Source organism: Canis lupus, chromosome 4 (genome assembly GCF_011100685.1).
Source record: "Canis lupus familiaris isolate Mischka breed German Shepherd chromosome 4, alternate assembly UU_Cfam_GSD_1.0, whole genome shotgun sequence".
In the NCBI taxonomy this organism is placed as follows: domain Eukaryota; kingdom Metazoa; phylum Chordata; class Mammalia; order Carnivora; family Canidae; genus Canis; species Canis lupus.
This window is the reverse complement of record NC_049225.1, coordinates 22113126-22130319: the sequence shown is the minus strand read 5'-3', so window position 1 is coordinate 22130319 and position 17194 is coordinate 22113126. Positions and strand designations below refer to the sequence as shown.

At 55.2% G+C, this 17194-nt stretch overlaps 1 protein-coding gene across 1 annotated transcript in view; it reads right to left on the bottom strand.

Moving 5' to 3' along the window:
- PALD1 (phosphatase domain containing paladin 1) overlaps positions 1–14202 on the bottom strand; it is a 94404-nt gene extending 80202 nt beyond the window's left edge. The window contains exon 1 of the mRNA XM_038534218.1: positions 14181–14202. The gene's annotated coding sequence lies outside the window, so the exon portion shown is untranslated. The remainder of the gene's footprint in view (positions 1–14180) is intronic.
- Positions 14203–17194: the final 2992 nt, after the last annotated feature.

The following is a 17194-nucleotide window of genomic DNA, read 5'->3' as shown; positions in this document are numbered from 1 at the left end:
CTGAGCCTCCCTATCACACACCTGCTGTCTGAGTCCCAACACAGACCAATTCCCACCTGCCCTGGCCGCCTGGGGTCCTGCTGTGCCTGTCTGGCTCTCCAGGCCCACTGCCCCATTTCCAGGACTCAGCACCCCTCTTCGGTTCAAGCCCCTTCCGTGTACGGCCTGGGGCTTACAGACATGGACTCTGAGCAGAGCTCTGGATCTAGCCTCCCTAATGTTACCACCATGAGATCCCTACCCTAAAAGTCCCCACATTTTTCGAGTTTCCTTTTCTTCATTTGTAAAATGATGTGAGTGGTTCCTGCCTCCCAGGAATGTCTGGAGGATTGAAGGGGTGCCTGGCACTCAGCTGGAGCTCACTGATGGCACCTATGGCTAGCGTTACTATTATTGCCACCTGAGCTTGCACTCTGACCCAGCCCTGAACCTGCCAGGGCAGAGGTGTTCTTCAAAGGCTGCATTCACATTTTACCTCCTCCAAGCAGTCTTCCCTGCTGACAGGATCTCTGTCTCTCTGGACTCTTTCCCCCTCACCTCTGCACAGGGCCCTGGACCTGAGCACTCCTACCAGGCACAGGATACATGTTCAACAATTGGCATCATAGTCATCAGCAGGATCATTAATGTTATTGGTTGTACCCTCTTTTGGGTCTGGGTTCAGGGATGACATCTCCTGTGACTGAAATTCACACACCTGGTTCCAACTTTTTTGACCGAGACTCCAGGTAAGAAATAGGTTTAACATTGGGACCACCAGAAGTGAGATCATTCTGGAGGGACTCATGCTATGAAGTAACACAAGAGAATAGTAAGGAAGAGCGTACTACAGGGCTACTTGAGAAATGATGGAGGCCTCTGAGCCTCCGGGCACGCATCTATAAAAGGATGACTGACACCCGAGCAGGTGAGTGTCACCATTAAACAGGGTGATGAATGCACTGCCCCGCGGCACCACCCTGGCACAGAGCAGCCTTTATCACCACCGTGTTTAGATGGATACCAAGGCCCGATTTGAAGGGAGGCCGTGATGAGCTGCACAAGGCAGTGCAGTGGGATTCAGAGGTGGATGAGGGGACAGTGCCAGCCGCAGCACAAGCCCAGGACCTAAGCATGTATTTTTTTCTTAAGATTTTATTTATCCATTCATGAGAGACAGAGAGAGAGAGAGAAAGAGAGACACAGGCAGAGGGAGAAGCAGGCTCCATGCAGGGAGCCCGATGTGAGACTCGATCCCGGGTCTCCAGGATCAGGCCCTGGGCCGAAGGCGGCGCTAAACTGCTGAGCCACCCGGGCTGCCCTGACCTATGCATGTATGGACTTGTCCCTCTGCACACCCGCCTGGCCCGTCCCTCCCCATTCCGCCCCCACTGCTCTATTCCAACCCTCCTCACCACGATCCACCCTAGCTCAGTTTGCGTGTCCTCTCTCGAAAAGCTAGGGCAATGAGGAGTTAACTTCCTTCTAGTGGGGCGTCCCAGACCATGCAGAGCCAGATACCCCGTGCTCCCATACCCAGCAGCCCTCACAGCTCTACCCTGTGCTTTGAAGGGCTCCCGGCTGATCGGACCACACCTGCCCAGGAACATGGGTGCCGGATCTCAGCAAGACAGCCAGAGGGTGCAGATCTGAAACCCAGCCCCAGGGAAATGCCGAAGGGCCCAGGTCTATCCAGCTGGGGCAGAGAAAGCTCCAGGGGAGGACACGGTCCTTTCAGCCCTGCAGGGCTATCAGGGTGACCATGAGGACCCTGTCTCAGGGAGAGCTGCTCAAGCACCCCAGCTCCATGTGACAATGTTCTCTAAGCACCTACAATACACCTGACCCTGGGCTCAGGGCACAGAGGTAAACAAGACCTCACCCTGCCCTAGGTGCTCACAGACCTGTGGGAGAGGCCGACAAAGAAACTGATAGTTTCCCAGCCAGGTGTTTCCTGCGCAGGGAGCGGGGATGGGGGGCACCCAGCACGACCTTCCAGGTCAGCTCAGGATGCAAGTGGGTGCGCTGCAAGGGCCCTGCCAACTCTAGCCACGTGCAGTGCTTCATTCCAGCTTGGGCATCAGATGGACCTGAGTTTTAATTCAGTCGCTGCCACTTGTTAGCTGTGTGGCCTCAGGTGAGGCTCTGAGCCCCTCTGAGTCTCTTTTTCCATATCTATAAATTGAGAATAGTCACGGGGCGCCTGGGTGGCTCAGTAGTTGGGCATCTGCCTTCGGCTCAGGTCATGAACGTGCGGTCGCAGGATCGAGGCCCGCATCAGGCTCCCTGTAGGGAGCCTGCTTCTCCCTCTGCCTGTGTCTCTGCCTCACTGTCTCTCATGAATAAATTAAAAAAAAAAAAAAAGAGGGAGAGAATAGACACATTTACCTCAACTGGGTAATTAAAGCTCTTAAAAATGCATTGTCTGAGAGGAAGCTCAATACATAGTAGTAGCTGTGGCTACCATCATCATCAGAAGAGCCCCTCCGAGGCCTGTTCCTCGCCTTAACGTCCTCCCTCCTCTGCCTTCCCCAGCCAGCACTTGTCCAGTGCCTCCCCAGGACCTGCAGCGAATCCGCCGCCCCCACTATCAGAGAGGCGCTCCCAGTGGCCTTCTGCTGGGTCTCCCCGCAGAATCCCAGGCCCTGGACACTGGGAATAATGAGGTAGGAGGTGGGGGGAGCTTGAGACAGCGTCTGCCAAACCCTGGGGCAGGGAGATCGTCCACTCCTGAATAAACAGGCTGTCACCCCTTCCCTCCCACCCTCTCCCTCCTTTAAATAACCCAGATCTGTTGCCCAGTTGTCTCCAAGCAACACCACTCGGACTCCCAAGGATGCCTCACTGTGACAGAGCCGTTTATGAAGATGCTGTAGGGAAGGTGGGGGCAGGGCAGGGGCGAAGGGAGCTACAGAGGCTGGACACCGCGTCTTCCCAGGGCCTCCGTGTGACAAGCTCCTGGGCTGATCCCTCACCAGGCCAGTGGGCGGTTCTTGCTTACCAGACACATTCCAGGAGAGACCGAGGCCTTCAGACTTACAGGGAAGGTCCCAGGCCCCAAGCAGCTCGGGACACACAGGAGCCAGCCAAGTGCCTTGCAAAGATCGCCAGCCCAGGCTCAGCCTCCTGGGCTCTGGTCTCGGTGTCAGCACTCACTAGCTGTGTCATCCCAGCCCAGTCACTCACCCTCTCTGAGCCTCCAAGAACCGTAGCGCTAGAAGACAGCTTCAGTGGGGGGCACAAAAGGAGCACTGTCACACTTTCCAACAACGTCTATCCAAATGACAAATGTACAGACTCTGCTTCAGCAGCTCCACCTCCGGGAGTTTCGCCTACGTGTGTACACACGCACAGATTGGCGACTGCACAAGGCTAGTCAACGCTTTGCAACGGTGAAAGATCGGGAACCACCAAAACGTCTGTGGAGAAGGAGAGATGGCTAGATGGCTAGATCAACTCCGGAGCATCCAGAATCGGGAAATACCACGCAGAGTTCTTAGCACACAAGGCGGGTGTATGTGGGCTGATGGAAAAGGATGTCTAGAGCCGGGAGCAAAGTCTAGACGTGGACGAGGCCACGGACGGTCAGGGCAGCATTGTCTGGGACGGTGCAGGGATGGAGGCAGCCTCAGGGCCCATCTCCACAGGAGTGGCTGAGTCACATGGACCCCAACCAGGGAATCCTGTGCAAGCTCCACCCAACCATCCAGGTGTACACACAGAAATGGGGAGCGAGGGTGAAAATGCAGTGTTCTGGGACAAACTAATAAACAGAACTCGATCGGCCACATAATACCACGGATAGGAAGGAACGACGTTTATCTATAGAAAAATACCAAAGTCCTTTGAAGTCAGGATGTGTACATTATGTGAAAACATTTGTCAAACACAGTACCATGGGTGCTTGTGAGAAAGAAGAATGAGGGACGCCTGGGTGGCTCAGCAGTTGAGCATCTGCCTTTGGTCAGGGCGTGATGCTGGGGTCCTAGGATCGAGTCCTGCAGTGGGCTCCCCGCAAGGAGCTTGCTTCTCCCTCTGACTGTGTCTCTGCCTCTGTGATTTGTTATCTCTTAAAATATGTCTTAAAATAATGGGGTGGGGGGAAAGTGAACTCATAGGTCTGTATATACACGTTCGGTGTCCAGCAGGGCTGCGGAGGATGCTGGGAAGGGGGCTCAGCCCCCACAGGGGACATGGGCCCCAGGAACGGCAGCCAACTTGCCTTCCACTCACTGTCCTTTGGTGCCGTAGACTTCTTTACCCTGTGCATCTAGGACACGTTCTGTTAACTAAGTCATTTTTAGTTTTTATTCTACACATTTTCTATACGCACAAAAATAGACACCAGTACAGTCGATTCTACGTACCCATCACCCGGATGCGACAACTATCATGGTTTTGCCGTGCCTGCTTCACCTGCTGTTGTCTCTTTTTCTCTTTGGGTTTCCTCGCTGGAGTATGTTAAGGCAATCCCTCGACATCACACCGTTTCACCCCCACCCGCATCAGGATGCATACAACGGATGTAATAAATGCAGTTTAAAGGAACAAAGGCCGAGAGGGCGAGTCCATGCACTTCGCCAGGCATAGAAGGATTCCCTGTATGAAACCCCTGCCTCTGCTTGACTGTTCCCAGAGACCAGGAGCTCACTAACTGACCCAGTCTCTTTTTTTGTCCCTAATGGCCTAGAACTAGGCCTCTCAGAAAGGACAGACACCACCCCAGTGTCCCTTTGCTGTCTTAGAGGCACCCAGCAGTGGGCCTGGGCCGCTCCAAGCCACAGGGAAACAGGCCAGCTCATTAGGGGCTGTTCCTCTCCAAAACAAACTCGGAAGCATAATGGCACGCCATGCATATTCACAGAAACTGGAGGCCACTGAAGCTCTGCTGGCTTGGAGGGCCCGGCCTGCACCCCCCAGGCCATCTGAGACAGGCATTCACTGTGCTGGCAGTCAGGGCCAAATCCTGGGCCAGGACTGGAGAGTTGGTCTCTGGCTTGCCTATGTGTGCATCTGAATTGCCGTAGAGAAAGGTTCAACCTCAGACCCCTAGGCTCCACTCCAGTCCTCCCACGCCAGGATCCCCAGGGCCGGAGACTGGGAAAGCCCCCCTGGCTGGCTGGTGCTAAGGCTGTAGTCATGTCTGGTGTTTGGGAACCACTGAGCCAGTAACTCCGAGGCGCTTTTCCAGCTGCAACTGGCCATGCCAACTCTAGCACCTGCCCTTGTACGAGGATGCTCGTACCTTCCCCACCCATCAGCACCGATGCAACATTCCCACCTGCAGCTGACACGGCCCATGGTGATGCCAGTTCCTCTTAAGAGTGTGCAGGCCAAGGCTCAGAGGAGCCCATGCCGCGCCCCAGATCCAGAGTGCTTTCTGGAGCTAGAGGCAACAGATTCAGAGACGGCATCCTGCTCCCTCCTCCGCACAGTCTTCTCTCCTCCAGGAAAGGACAGACACTGAGCATTCACTGTGTCACGGTTCGTGTGCATTAACTCACTGAAGGCTTGCCTCCATCCCATGATGCAGGAGTGTCCTTGGTCTCCTTTAGCAGACGAGGAAACTGAGGCTTGGGGAAGTGAATTAACCTGCCCGGGGTACACAGCTGGAATCTCACCAGGCCACCTGACTTCAAAGTTCACCTTTCTCTCCCCATAACACTTGGCTGCCCTCTTACTCCAGCAATTGAGTGGGACATCTGAGGTCCCCTCCGGCCTGCCACCAAAAGCGACACCACTTTATACCATGTGTCAGTAATGACCCACAGGAAAGCAGACAGCAAGGCAGAGTGAGCTGTGCAAGAGCCTTACTGGGGAGAATGCATGTGAGAGACTGGGGAGAGGCAGGAGTAGGAGGGAGAGCATTCGGAATGCACTGCAGGCCTGACATCTATGAATGGGTTGTGGGGGGGATCAGGCAGGAAGGAGGATGGGAAGGAAGAGCCAAGACCTGGCACAGCCCTGAATGCACCACTGCCAGGCCCAGGGGGCAGCCAAGGCAAAGATTGCCCAGTAAAGCAGTCCTCATCTGGCAAATGTGGCCCTGCCAGTACCTTGGCTGGGCTCAGCCACTGGCCAGGAGCAGCCCAGGGAGATGGTGCCCCGCGTGTGAATGCAGCAGCCGATCCTGAAGGCAGGGCAGCCGGAGGGAGTGGGGCAGTCTGCTTAGGGCATCCTGCAGCAAGTTCTCTGGAAGGGAGCTCAGAGCAGCACACCTCAAGGCTGCCACCCGCCCCCCTGCATGACTCATTGGTCATGGCTTACCTGTCCCTTCCACCGCCAGGCCTCCTGGAGGGCAAGGGACTGTGCAGTGCTCATCACTGCGTTCCAGCCCAGGGCATGGCATATACTAGGAGCTTAATGAATTCGTGTATATTGGCCAGACCAACCCTGCCACCACTGCAGAGCAGCTGCTTTCCCTGTAAGAGGTGTTCTTGGCAGAGAAAACAAGGAACAAAATCAAGCCTGGAGTAGTTACCATATGCCAAGCTTGGGATCAAGGTCCATAAAATGCTTTTTGGGTTACAGAGGGCTTTCTCGAATTTATCATGTTGGTTATTCTCAGCCAAACTGGGAAGTAGCTGCCTCTCCCACCTCCCAAAGCAATGAGGCTCTGATGGTGATGTCACTCATCTGAGGATGGCTCTCCTGAGGCCACACCTTGTCCAGACAGCAGGTCCACCAGAGGCCCCGGGCAGGGGCTCCTCCTGGGACAAAGACAGAAAACTCCACACCTAAGGCCCAAAGGGAGCTTCCTTCAAAACCTTGCCTGGTGCCCCTCATCCAGTTTTGTTCCCAGGAAGACAATCAGGCAACCCCTCCAGCTAAGTGGAAAACCAAGGGGTAACACCCAGGCAAGCTGGGTGTTCAGGACCCTGACCAGGCTTCCGGAGACCCAAGACCCTGCCCCAGCTCCTGCCTCACCAAGTCCACATGGGGCAAGTCAAGGGACCTCTCCAGCCTTGTCTGTAAAATGGAGTAAGTAATTCTTGTCGTACACAGAAGCACAAGAGGTAATCTCCTACTCTCCTCACACCCATCTGTGGTGGGTAGGTGGACAGCTGCCTATCTGGTGGCAGGTGACAAGCTTCAGACAACTCTGAACTCTGTCAGGATGAGCCCCATGGTTCCCCTTCCATGAGACATCAGGGCTGAAGGATCCCCTGGGTGAGGATTTAATGGAACTCCCCACCTCACCCAAGAGTGCTCCCCACAATAGCCCTGTCCCTCACGGAGTGGTTTCTAGGTGCTCCACACTGTGTTAGATGTCATATCCACAACCTCATTCCTCACTTTTGAAAAGGATATCCCATTACTCTTATTATTTTATGAAGAAAGAGTGAGATTGAGGAACTCACCCAACGGCCCCCAGGCCTCTCTGACTCCAGAGCCCTGTGTCCAGCCAGTAAACTGCCGCCTGACTGTAATCCTCCCCAGGCACGGGGAGCTCACTCCCCAGAGAGTCTTCCCTGCAGAACTGCAACAGGCATGGGCATGAGGACGTCTTTCTTCTTTTTCCTCACATGAATCTGACACCCACTTCCCATCATTCCCCTCAGTCCTCAGCTGGTCCTATCCCCTCCCCTCCGGGACCACCAGATCACATTTCACTAAGTACCACTTTCTTTCAAATATTTGAAAAAATACCCATCTCATAGCCGGGCCTCAGATGTCTTCAGCTGTTAACACGCCCAGGGCTTCCAAGCTGGTGGGAAACTTCCAGAACCAGAAGAAACCTTAACTATTATTGTACCTCCAGACTCCCCCAGGAGGCTCCTTCCCAAGAGGGTCAAGAAGAGAATGAAGCGCTTCTTTCTCTCACCACTCAGCACGCCTCCTACCCCCCAGGAAGCTGCTCTTCTGGCTCTGACTTCACACCAAGCTGATGTTCAACATTTAGAAACCTCTAGACAAATCTGCTTCTGGGACCAGCAGCCACCTCCCAGCCCGTGGGGGTGCAGTGCCGAGCTGCTGCTGGGCGAGGCAGTGAAAGGGTTAAAATGCCCTCCATTCCAGTGTGAAGAGAGAGGGAGCAGCCGGGATGGGGGCAGGAAGGAAATGAAGAGCCCAGTGCAGGCAGTCAGGAAAGCCCCAGCGGGGTCTTGGAGGAGAGCGTGCTGAGCGTCCCACTCAGGGGCCCTGGTTTCCCCACAAATCCCTTTGTTCCATCTTCCCTCGCTTCCTCTCGGCTTCCCCCCAGATTACTCAGGGCAGGCCACCTCCCACCGCCCCTCTGAAAACCACTATTCCAAAAGCCTCTTTGAGTTAGTAGAGAGTTCCATTTGGGGATAATGAGAACGTTCTGGAGATGGACGGTGGCGATGGTTGCACAATGCAAATGTACTTGCTGCCACTGTACCATACACTTAAAAGTGGTTCCAATGATCAATTTTATGTGTATTTTACCACAATTTTTTAAAAAAGGACAACCCACGGAGTGGAGGAAACAGTCACCCACACCCACACCCACATCCACACAAAACGCCTCCAAGGTCCCAAGGTCCAGCTCTGAGGAAGGAAGACTAGTAGGATGTGGGAGGTGAAGACCCCGCACAGCCCCAGGGCTGCGGGGGTAAGTAGGGGGGCACGACCCTAAAGTCCCAACACCTCTCTCCCCTCTCTTCTCCCTGGTAGCAGCCCAGGAGCAACGGGTACCTGTCAGGACAATGAAGGCCAGGAGACCCCCAGTCCCCACCCCAAGTGAGAAAGTCCTGGGAACAACTCAGATACCCATCAGGGGAGAGTAGATAAACAAATCACGGTGTCATGTCATAATGGAAGAGCCCCAGCAGCTAAAATGAATGAACTACGCACACAATATCCTGCATGAGTACCACAGACTCCGTGAGTAAGAGGACGGCAGATGAAGAGGTGGCAAAAGATGTCCTCCATGGAACTGAAGTCCTAGCCTGTGAAGGTTGAGGTCAGACAGCGGTCACCTCTGTGAGGGGCGACACTGACTGGGAGGGGGCCTGAGGGAATCTTCTGGGGCACTGGGCATTCCACGTGTTGCTCTAGGTAGGGGTTACGGGGACGTACACATCTGGGAAAGCCCATCAGCTCGGGACTGTGGTCTTTTCCTCAGCCTCTTCACCCCCCGAGTTCCAGCCTAACTTGTTTGAGTTCTTCAAACTGCCCAACTACGAGACCTCCTCAGGGCCTTTGCACTTGCTGGTTCCTCTTCCTAGAATGCTCTTCCTCCTCCAGACCTTCCTTCCATCTGCGTAGGCCTTTGATCAAATGTGGCCTCCTTGGAGCAGCCTCTCCTGCCACCCCACCACTCATTCCAAGCCCTGGGATGATCCCCGCATGGCACCCATCACCATCAGATGTTTCCCTTGCTCGGTTTGCTTGTTCAAGTCTTTCCCCCACTGTGACAATGTCTGCTCTATGAGAGCAGGAACTTGTCCCTCTGGGTTCATATCTTAACTCCACCTGGAGGAAAGGCTGGCAGACGGTGGAAGCCACTTAATAAATATTTGTGGGATGAACAGGCCATCTCTAGAGCAGGCTAGATTATGTCTCGCATCTTGACTCTCTTCAAGGTAGTGAGAGGAAATTCATTTTTTGTTTTCTCAACCATCCCACAAACATGCCAGACAGGCCACTATGGAATTTGGGCACAACCCAAATTCCTAAGGGGTTCACCACGGAGCAGAGGAGAAAGGCCCATGCCAGACCTTTCTAGTAAAGTGTGGGGAATGGGCAAAAGGGGGCCTGTGCCCAGGGCTGGGGGAACACCCAGAGTGAGCGGCGACGCTCAGCTTCCCAGTTCCCAGGGCGGGACACTGTGGTGGGCTCCGGGTGTGGCCACGGCTGCCGAAGCCAGCTGAACGTCTGGGCAGCAGGAGGGCCTGTGCTTTGGCAGGAAGCCACCGCCTTCTAAAAACCCAGACAGCTCAGCCAAGGCCAGCCCCTGTCCCGCTACAGGCCCCATCACCTGCTGCCATGGCAACCTGTTCTGTCAAGCCAGTGGCACTGAGTGCAGGGGGCGGGGCCACAGTGCCAGGAAGGTGACAGGGCATCTGCTGGGCTCCCCTCTCCTGGCAAGGGAGGCACCTCGGTCTGCCTGAGCTGTGGCTGGGAGAGCTGGGTGCTGTTCCTGGGCTTTTTCCTATATGGCTGTGTGCACACGTGCTGTGCACCTGCACACACGGTGCTGCCCAGTGCCACGGTGGGCAGTCCCTCCCGCATCTGCCATCGGGGGGCCCGGCAGGGGGGAAAGGAATTGTTCAATTGAGCCCTTGTTCCCTGACATTTATTTCACACCATTCTAAATACTTTCCACGTATTTCCTCATTCTGCTCTCACAATGACCCTAGGAGGCAAGTGCTAGTCTCACGTTTACAGAAGCAGGTGCCCGGGTGGCTCAGTGGTTGAGCATCTGCCCTCAGCCCAGGACGTGATCCTGGGGTCCCGGGATCGAGTCCCCGTATGGAGCTCGCTGCAGGGAGCCTGCTTCTCCCTCTACCTGTGTCTCTCCCTCTCTCTGTGTGTCTCTCATGAATAAATAAATAAAATATTTAAAAAAGAAAAGAAGACACAGATCGGTTAACTGACTTACCCCAAATGTCACAACTAATAACAACAGAGCCAGGATTAGAGGCCCGGCAACTAGGCTCCGCAGCCTTAACATTAACCACCCAGGGAACAGCCTTTCCATGGGACCAAGTCACCTTGTTTTCCACTAATCGTTAGTTTAGGGACGGAGCTTTGCACTGTCGCCAAGGGGAAAAATGGGTTAGCTCCGGTCTCTGGCTTAAGTTACCACAAAACCCCTGCAGGAGATGTGGGCAAAAACAACCAGGGCGCAATACTTAAAAAAAAGTGGGGGAAGTGAGTACCTGGGTGGCTCAGTCAGTGGGGCTCCCGGCTCTTGATTTTGGCTCAGGTCATGATCTCAAGATCATGAGATGGGCCACATGGGGCTCCACGCTCAGTGAGGAGTCTGCTTGAGATTCTCTTTCTCCCTCTTCCCCTCTCTCCGCTCCCTCAAATAAATAAGTAAATCTAAAAAAAATAAAAATAACCATGATGTGGAGTCACAAGTCTCAAAGAAGTGTGGAGGGAGGGCAGACTGGCTCCAGTACCTGCCTTATTTATTTATTTATTTATTTATTTATTTACGCTCAACTGCTCAACTGCTGAGCCACCCAGGCGTCCCTGCTGTACCTGCCTTTTTTTTTTTTTTAAGATTTTATTTATTTATGCATGAGAGACATATAGAGAGAGGCAGAGACACAGGCAGAGGGAGAAGCAGGCTCCATGCAGGGAGTCCGACGTGGGACTCGATCCCAAGTCTCCAGGATCACACCCTGGGCTGCAGGCGGCACTAAACTGCTGGGCCACCGGGGCTGCCCTGTACCTGTCTTTTAGATCTCCAACTGGGAGGCCCTGGGACCTGAGGAGTGGCCCTGGAATGGAAGGACCCATGTTCTGTCCTGGGAGGCCACCTGCTGGACAGATAGCAACGGGACAGCCTCAGCAGCCAGCCTCTGTCCTCTCCCTCACAACAGGTAGCTCCTGGGTGCCCACGGTGTTGGCTAAGCCCAGTACTAGGCGTAGAGATGCCGAACAACACAGACAGTAAAGTCAACAGCACGGCGGCACTCACTGTCTGGTCGAGGAGGCAGACATAAACCAATGGCAGATGTAAACCAATCACAAATAAAGACACAACTAGAACTGACAATAAGTGCTCTTGAAGCTACAGGGTATTCAGAGGGAGCGTGAGGGGGGCATCACTGGACAGGGTGGCCGAGGGAGGCTTCTCTGAGGTCTTATCTAAGCAAAGACTTGGAAGTGGAACAGGTGTCTGCCAGGTAGAGTGGGAGAAAGAGCATTCCAGGCAGACAGGACAGCAAGGACAAAGGCCCTGGGGTGGAAGCAAGCTCATCAAAGTCTAGGACCCGAAGGATGGCTGGTGTAGCAGGGAGCGATGAGGCCCACAGGCGGGAGCTTCAGGAGCTTGTATGTGCTCCTAAAGGCGGTGGGAGGCTCTGAAGATTCTACACCAGGAAAGTGCTGCAGTCCCACCTATGACAGCAGCCTCCGTGGGAGTAGATCATGGGGGGCAGCACAGGAAGACCAGCAAGAAGGCCAGTGCAGTTGTCTAGGTGAGACACCATGGTGGCTGGGACCAGGGTGCAGAGAAGATGGAGAGGGACAGGGAGGCTCTAGAGAACCATTTTGGAAGCAGGATCAGCGGGGTTGGTATTGGATTGGATGTGGGGTGTTGAGGGAATCGGGGGTTGAGTAACTGGGTGGAGGGAGGGGCTTGAGTGGATGGGAACAGTGGGCAAGATACACAGAGCTCAGTCTTGGATGGGGTGCGGAAGCGCAGGTTGCCTCCAGGGAGCCCAAGGGAGATGAGCAGGGGATGGTGGATCAAGGCCCTCGGGCTCAGAGGAGAGGCCTGGGGCAGAGAAAGGCAGGGCACCACTGGTATGGGGGGGCTTTAAAGCCTCGAGGAGAAGCGAGTAGTGCGAAGAGAGGAGAGTCATGGGAGCAGAGTGTGGGGGTGGGGGAACGGGGACAGGGACTGAGCGGGAACACCAGGGAGGTGGAAGGGAAGCTAAGTGGCACGCAACCCAGGGGGTAGGGAAGTGTTTCAATTGTGTCACAGGCTGGTGTGAGGTCAACTAGGGCCAGGACCATTTGGCAAGTGGCCCACAACCCAAGCATGGTGGGTGGGGACAGCAGGAGGCACTCTAGGGGGTGAGGAGTGACCCTGGGAGGCAGGGATTGTGCGGAGCCAGAACCCGTCAACAACTCCGCGGTGAGAAGATGTAGCAGCTGGAAGGGAATCGGGGTGGGTGGCTGTAAAGATGGGGTGTCAGGGCACAGTGGTGTGTCCTGGTGGGATGAGGGGCATGGAGGCAAACGACCCAGCAGCTTTCCAGAGCCTCTTCCTTCTGCTCCACCCCCCACCCCCCTGTTCTGTAGTCAATCCTGTAAGGACCACACCTTCCTCTGATGAGGGAAACTGAGCCCCACAGAGAAGCTCCAGGTCACATGAGGGCTCTGCCCAAGCTGGCTCCTTCCACAGGTGGCAAAGGGGGTGGGTGACCAGGGGGGCCAGGCCTTTTGGAGTCCTGGGAAGCCAAGAATCACGTGGGTGGTCACATGAGCCCCTTGACCGGGTCTGCATGCCCGGCCCTCCTGCCAGGCCTGCGCACCCCCACCCCCATCCCCCACCCCCACCTTTCCCCCACCCACGTGGCAGAGGACCGCAGACTGAGGAGGTACCCAAGAGAAATCACTTGTTGTAGGGCCTGAGCCTCGTACTGCCGGGGGAGGGAGCTATTAAAAGAAAATACAAAAATACAAATACAAAATAGGGTGGGCGACCTTGGAAGCTTACACTTCAGGAGCTTCAGGGGGACTCCCAGGACCTCCCAGTGCCCACTCTGTAGAGCTCTGAGCACCCCATGAGACAACTGTGCCCTGTGTTGACCGTGGGTCTGGCTCAGGCGCACGTGCCCTGTGACACACCGCAGCAGCTGCTCGGGTAGCCCGGCTCCTGCGGGGCTGGACCATGGTGGGGAGAGCCCTGATCTCAGGGAGCCCAGTGGTGGCAGGAGCTCCTGGGGGCAGGAAGCGCTGAAGACAAAAAGGGGGATTAGGGCAGCCCTGGTGGCTCAGCGGGAGGGGGGGCGTGATCCTGGAGACCTGGGATCCCTGTGAGGAGCCTGCATCTCCCCCTGCCTGTGCCTCTGCCTCTCTCTCTGTCTCATGAATAAATAAATAAAATCTTTAAAAAGGGGGGGAGGGTTGTGTGTGTGACCCAGGCTGCCTGTGGGACCCCACCGCAGAGCCAGCCCCGCACCAAGTGGGGGCTCTGCAGATGGCCCTGAACCCTAGAGGCCAGCGGCAGCAGCAGAAAGAGGCCAAGGGACAGAGCCCAGGGTGGGGATGCGGCAGGTGCAGGGGGACCATCCGACCCCCGCTGACCACCCGGCTGCCCGAGGGGGAGCTCACATCCGAGGGCCCCTGGTTTGGCGAGACCGTCTGGGACCGCAGGGCCGGGGAGCTGCCCCCCCGGGCGGCGCCAGATGGCGCTCAGGCCGGCTCGGGGCTGGGGCTCGGGGCTGGGGCTCGGGGCTGGGGCTCGGGGAGGGGAGGGGAGGGGAGGGGAGGGGAGGGGAGGGGAGGGGAGGGGACGCCCCGCCGCCCTCCCGCCCGCGGGGGACACTCACCGCCCCGCGGCCTCGGGCCCGCCGCCCGGCGCTTTCCCACGGAGGAGGGGGCGCGCTCGACCCGCTGTCCGGTCCTCGATCTCCGCGCCCCCCGCGCCCTCACATCCCTTCCAGACCCTTCTCGGGGAACAGGGCAGGCACGCAAGGTTTGACTCCAAGGCCCCGGCTCCTCCTCTCCCTCGCCGAGGCCACCACCTCCCAATGACAGCCACCGGCCTTCCTGGGGAAAGCGAGCCCTCGGTAAGAAGAGTACCCTTTTGGGCCTCACGTATTAGCACCTACTGTACACAGGGCGCTGAGCGCAGGGGTCAAAGGAGACGTCTGCCCCCTGGAAGCTCAGGATCCAAGAGGAGGTAGGCAATAGGGGGCATGATGTAAGGGCCCTGGAACGGCGCCAGATGCGCAAACAGGCTCTACGAGGCCACGTGCCTTGGCCAAGGTCAGACTGGTCTGGGTGGAGCGGAGAGGAGGTCCTAGGAGTCCCAGCTCCCTTCACCTCCCCTCAACATGCACACAAGTCTCACTGGTATGAATTTTCTTTTTTTTTAGAAAGAGGTTTTTAAATTTTATTTATTTATTCATGAGAGACACAGAGAGAGATAGAGACACAGGAAGAGAGAGAAGCAGGCCCCATACAGGAATCCTGATGTGGGACTCAATCGGGGACTCCAGGATTACGCCGTGAGCTGAAGGCAGGCACTCAACTGCTGAGCCACCCAGGGGTCCCCACTGGTATGAATTTAAACCAATACTTTCTTCCCTGTCTGGGCTCCCCCCACCTGGGGTGGGGGTGGGGTTTCTTGGCTAGATACCCCAGCAGGGCAGGGCCCTGTCAGTCTCTATTACCAGCCCCTCCAGCCCTGCTAGGGCAGCTGAGGACCTGAGGCAGGGACAGGCAGGGAAAGATCCTGTGATGTGGGTGTCTGGGTGGCTCTGCCTTCAGCTCAGGTCGCGATGTCAGTGCCCTGGGATCAAGCCCTGCATCAGGCTCTCTGCTCAGCAGCGAGTGCGCTTCTCCCTCTGCTTCTGCTTCCGCCATCTCTCTGGCTCTCACTCTCAAATAAATAAATAAAATCTTAACCAAAAAAAAGGGTCCTGTGATCTTAAATCTTACCCGTGGGCAAAGAGCAGCACTCTGAGGCTGCAGCCTCTGAGTGTCAACTGTCAGGGGAGTGATCAGGGTGTAGGGGATGGATATGAGAGCCACAGGATAATGTGGGTGGGGAAGTCTTGAAGATTTATAACACCTCAAATCCTGGGGACATTATCTCAGCATTGGATTACCTAGTCCCTGTCCCCCAAAGATGCGAATGTAGTAAGTGGGCAACAAGGCACAGTGCCACCACCTCCTGTGCCCGCCACCCTCACACCAGAGTGAAGGCAAGACCAGAAGAACACCCTGGGGTCTTAGCTGTTTGTCCCCTTACAAATGATAGGATGGGGAATGGAAGTTAGAGTCAAAAGGGACCTGAGCTCCAGTTCCAGCTCAGCTGCTTAATATCAGCGTGACCTTGGCCAAGTCTTTAAGCAATCCAAGCCTCGGTTTTCTATCAGTAAAATGGGAATAATTATACCTATAGAATACAATGTGAAGGGGGTGCCTGGGTGGCTTAGTCAGTTAAGTGTCTGCCTTTGGCTCAGGTCATGATCCCAGGGTCCTGGCATGGAGCCCTGCATAGGGGGGTCTGCTCCGTGGGGAGTCTGCTTCTCCCTCTCCCTCCACCTGCCACTCTGCCTGCCTGTGCTTTCTCTCTAGCAAATAAATAAATAAATAAAATCTTAAAAAATAATAATACAACGTGGAGGTTTCTCCTTGGAGTTGTGCACGAGGCATGCGTCCAAGCACTCAACACTGTGCCTGGCACAAACTTGGTAACAACTGTTTTCCAACATGTTTTTCCATCTATGGAATGGACATGCATTTGGCACAGCCCCCAGCTCACCCCTAACCCCCAGGTGTCTACAGCGTCTGTGAGTAGCCACAGAGTGAAAGATCCTGAGGGTGGGGGAGTGGGTGAGAATGTATTCAAGTTCCTTCCATTGAATGGTCTGCTCCATGAAGACTCTTCCTGCCCCACCGGGTCCCTGGTTAATCATATTAGCTCTCCTGGGCTTTCCTGCATACCTAGCCAGGTATGTGCATCTCCCCTCAATCTGCCTTTGAAGCCCGGGGCCCTTTGATGTGAGTGGGGGATGCACCAGCCTGGGATCTTGCCAGCCTTGTGGTCAGTAGCCAACAGGGCACGGGGCTTGGTGGAGTTTGGAAATAAGAGTGTGTCACCACCCCCACCCCCAACCCCCCAACCACCACCCTGCCTGAGTTACCCGGAGTGCAGGCTTTGGAGTCAGACCACCTGGGCCTGGATCCCAACCCTGCTTTTAACTACCTGCATGACCTGGGGCGATTTACCCAGCCCCTCTGAGCCTCAGGCCCAGAAGCAGCTACCTCGTGGGTTTGTGGAAAGACAGAAGAGAGAGTAGAAAAGAGAAAGAGATGATGCTGTTTTGCACCATACTCCTCCAGTGAGTCTACAGACCTAGAAGACTTTGGTATTCCTTTTTTTTTAAGACACATTTATTCAGTGTCATGAGCAGACTATAACATTTACAATCAACACCATGGGTGCAAAAAAAAAAAAAAAAATCTACATTAAAACCCTTTGTGGGAATGCTTTACACTTTCCACAGAACAGAAACTAAAATAACCTGTTATACAATTAGTCACTAATACAGTCCTCGAGTTTTTTGCCAAAACACATGAGCATTGCCTAAAACATGTCTTCTTTGTAGCAGGTAGGCCCTGCCACCACTGTATTGGACTGAGTTCAAAAATCTGTTGTAACCTGTAGATTTCCTGTCACTTCTCTGGCCAAATCCGTTATAGCCATCCCCACTACCACTATATCCACCACCCCCTCAACTGTCACCAAAGCCATCTCGCCCACTGAAGTTCCCTCCACGACCAAAGTTGTTAGTCCCACCAAAACCACCTTCACGACCACCACCGAAGTTTC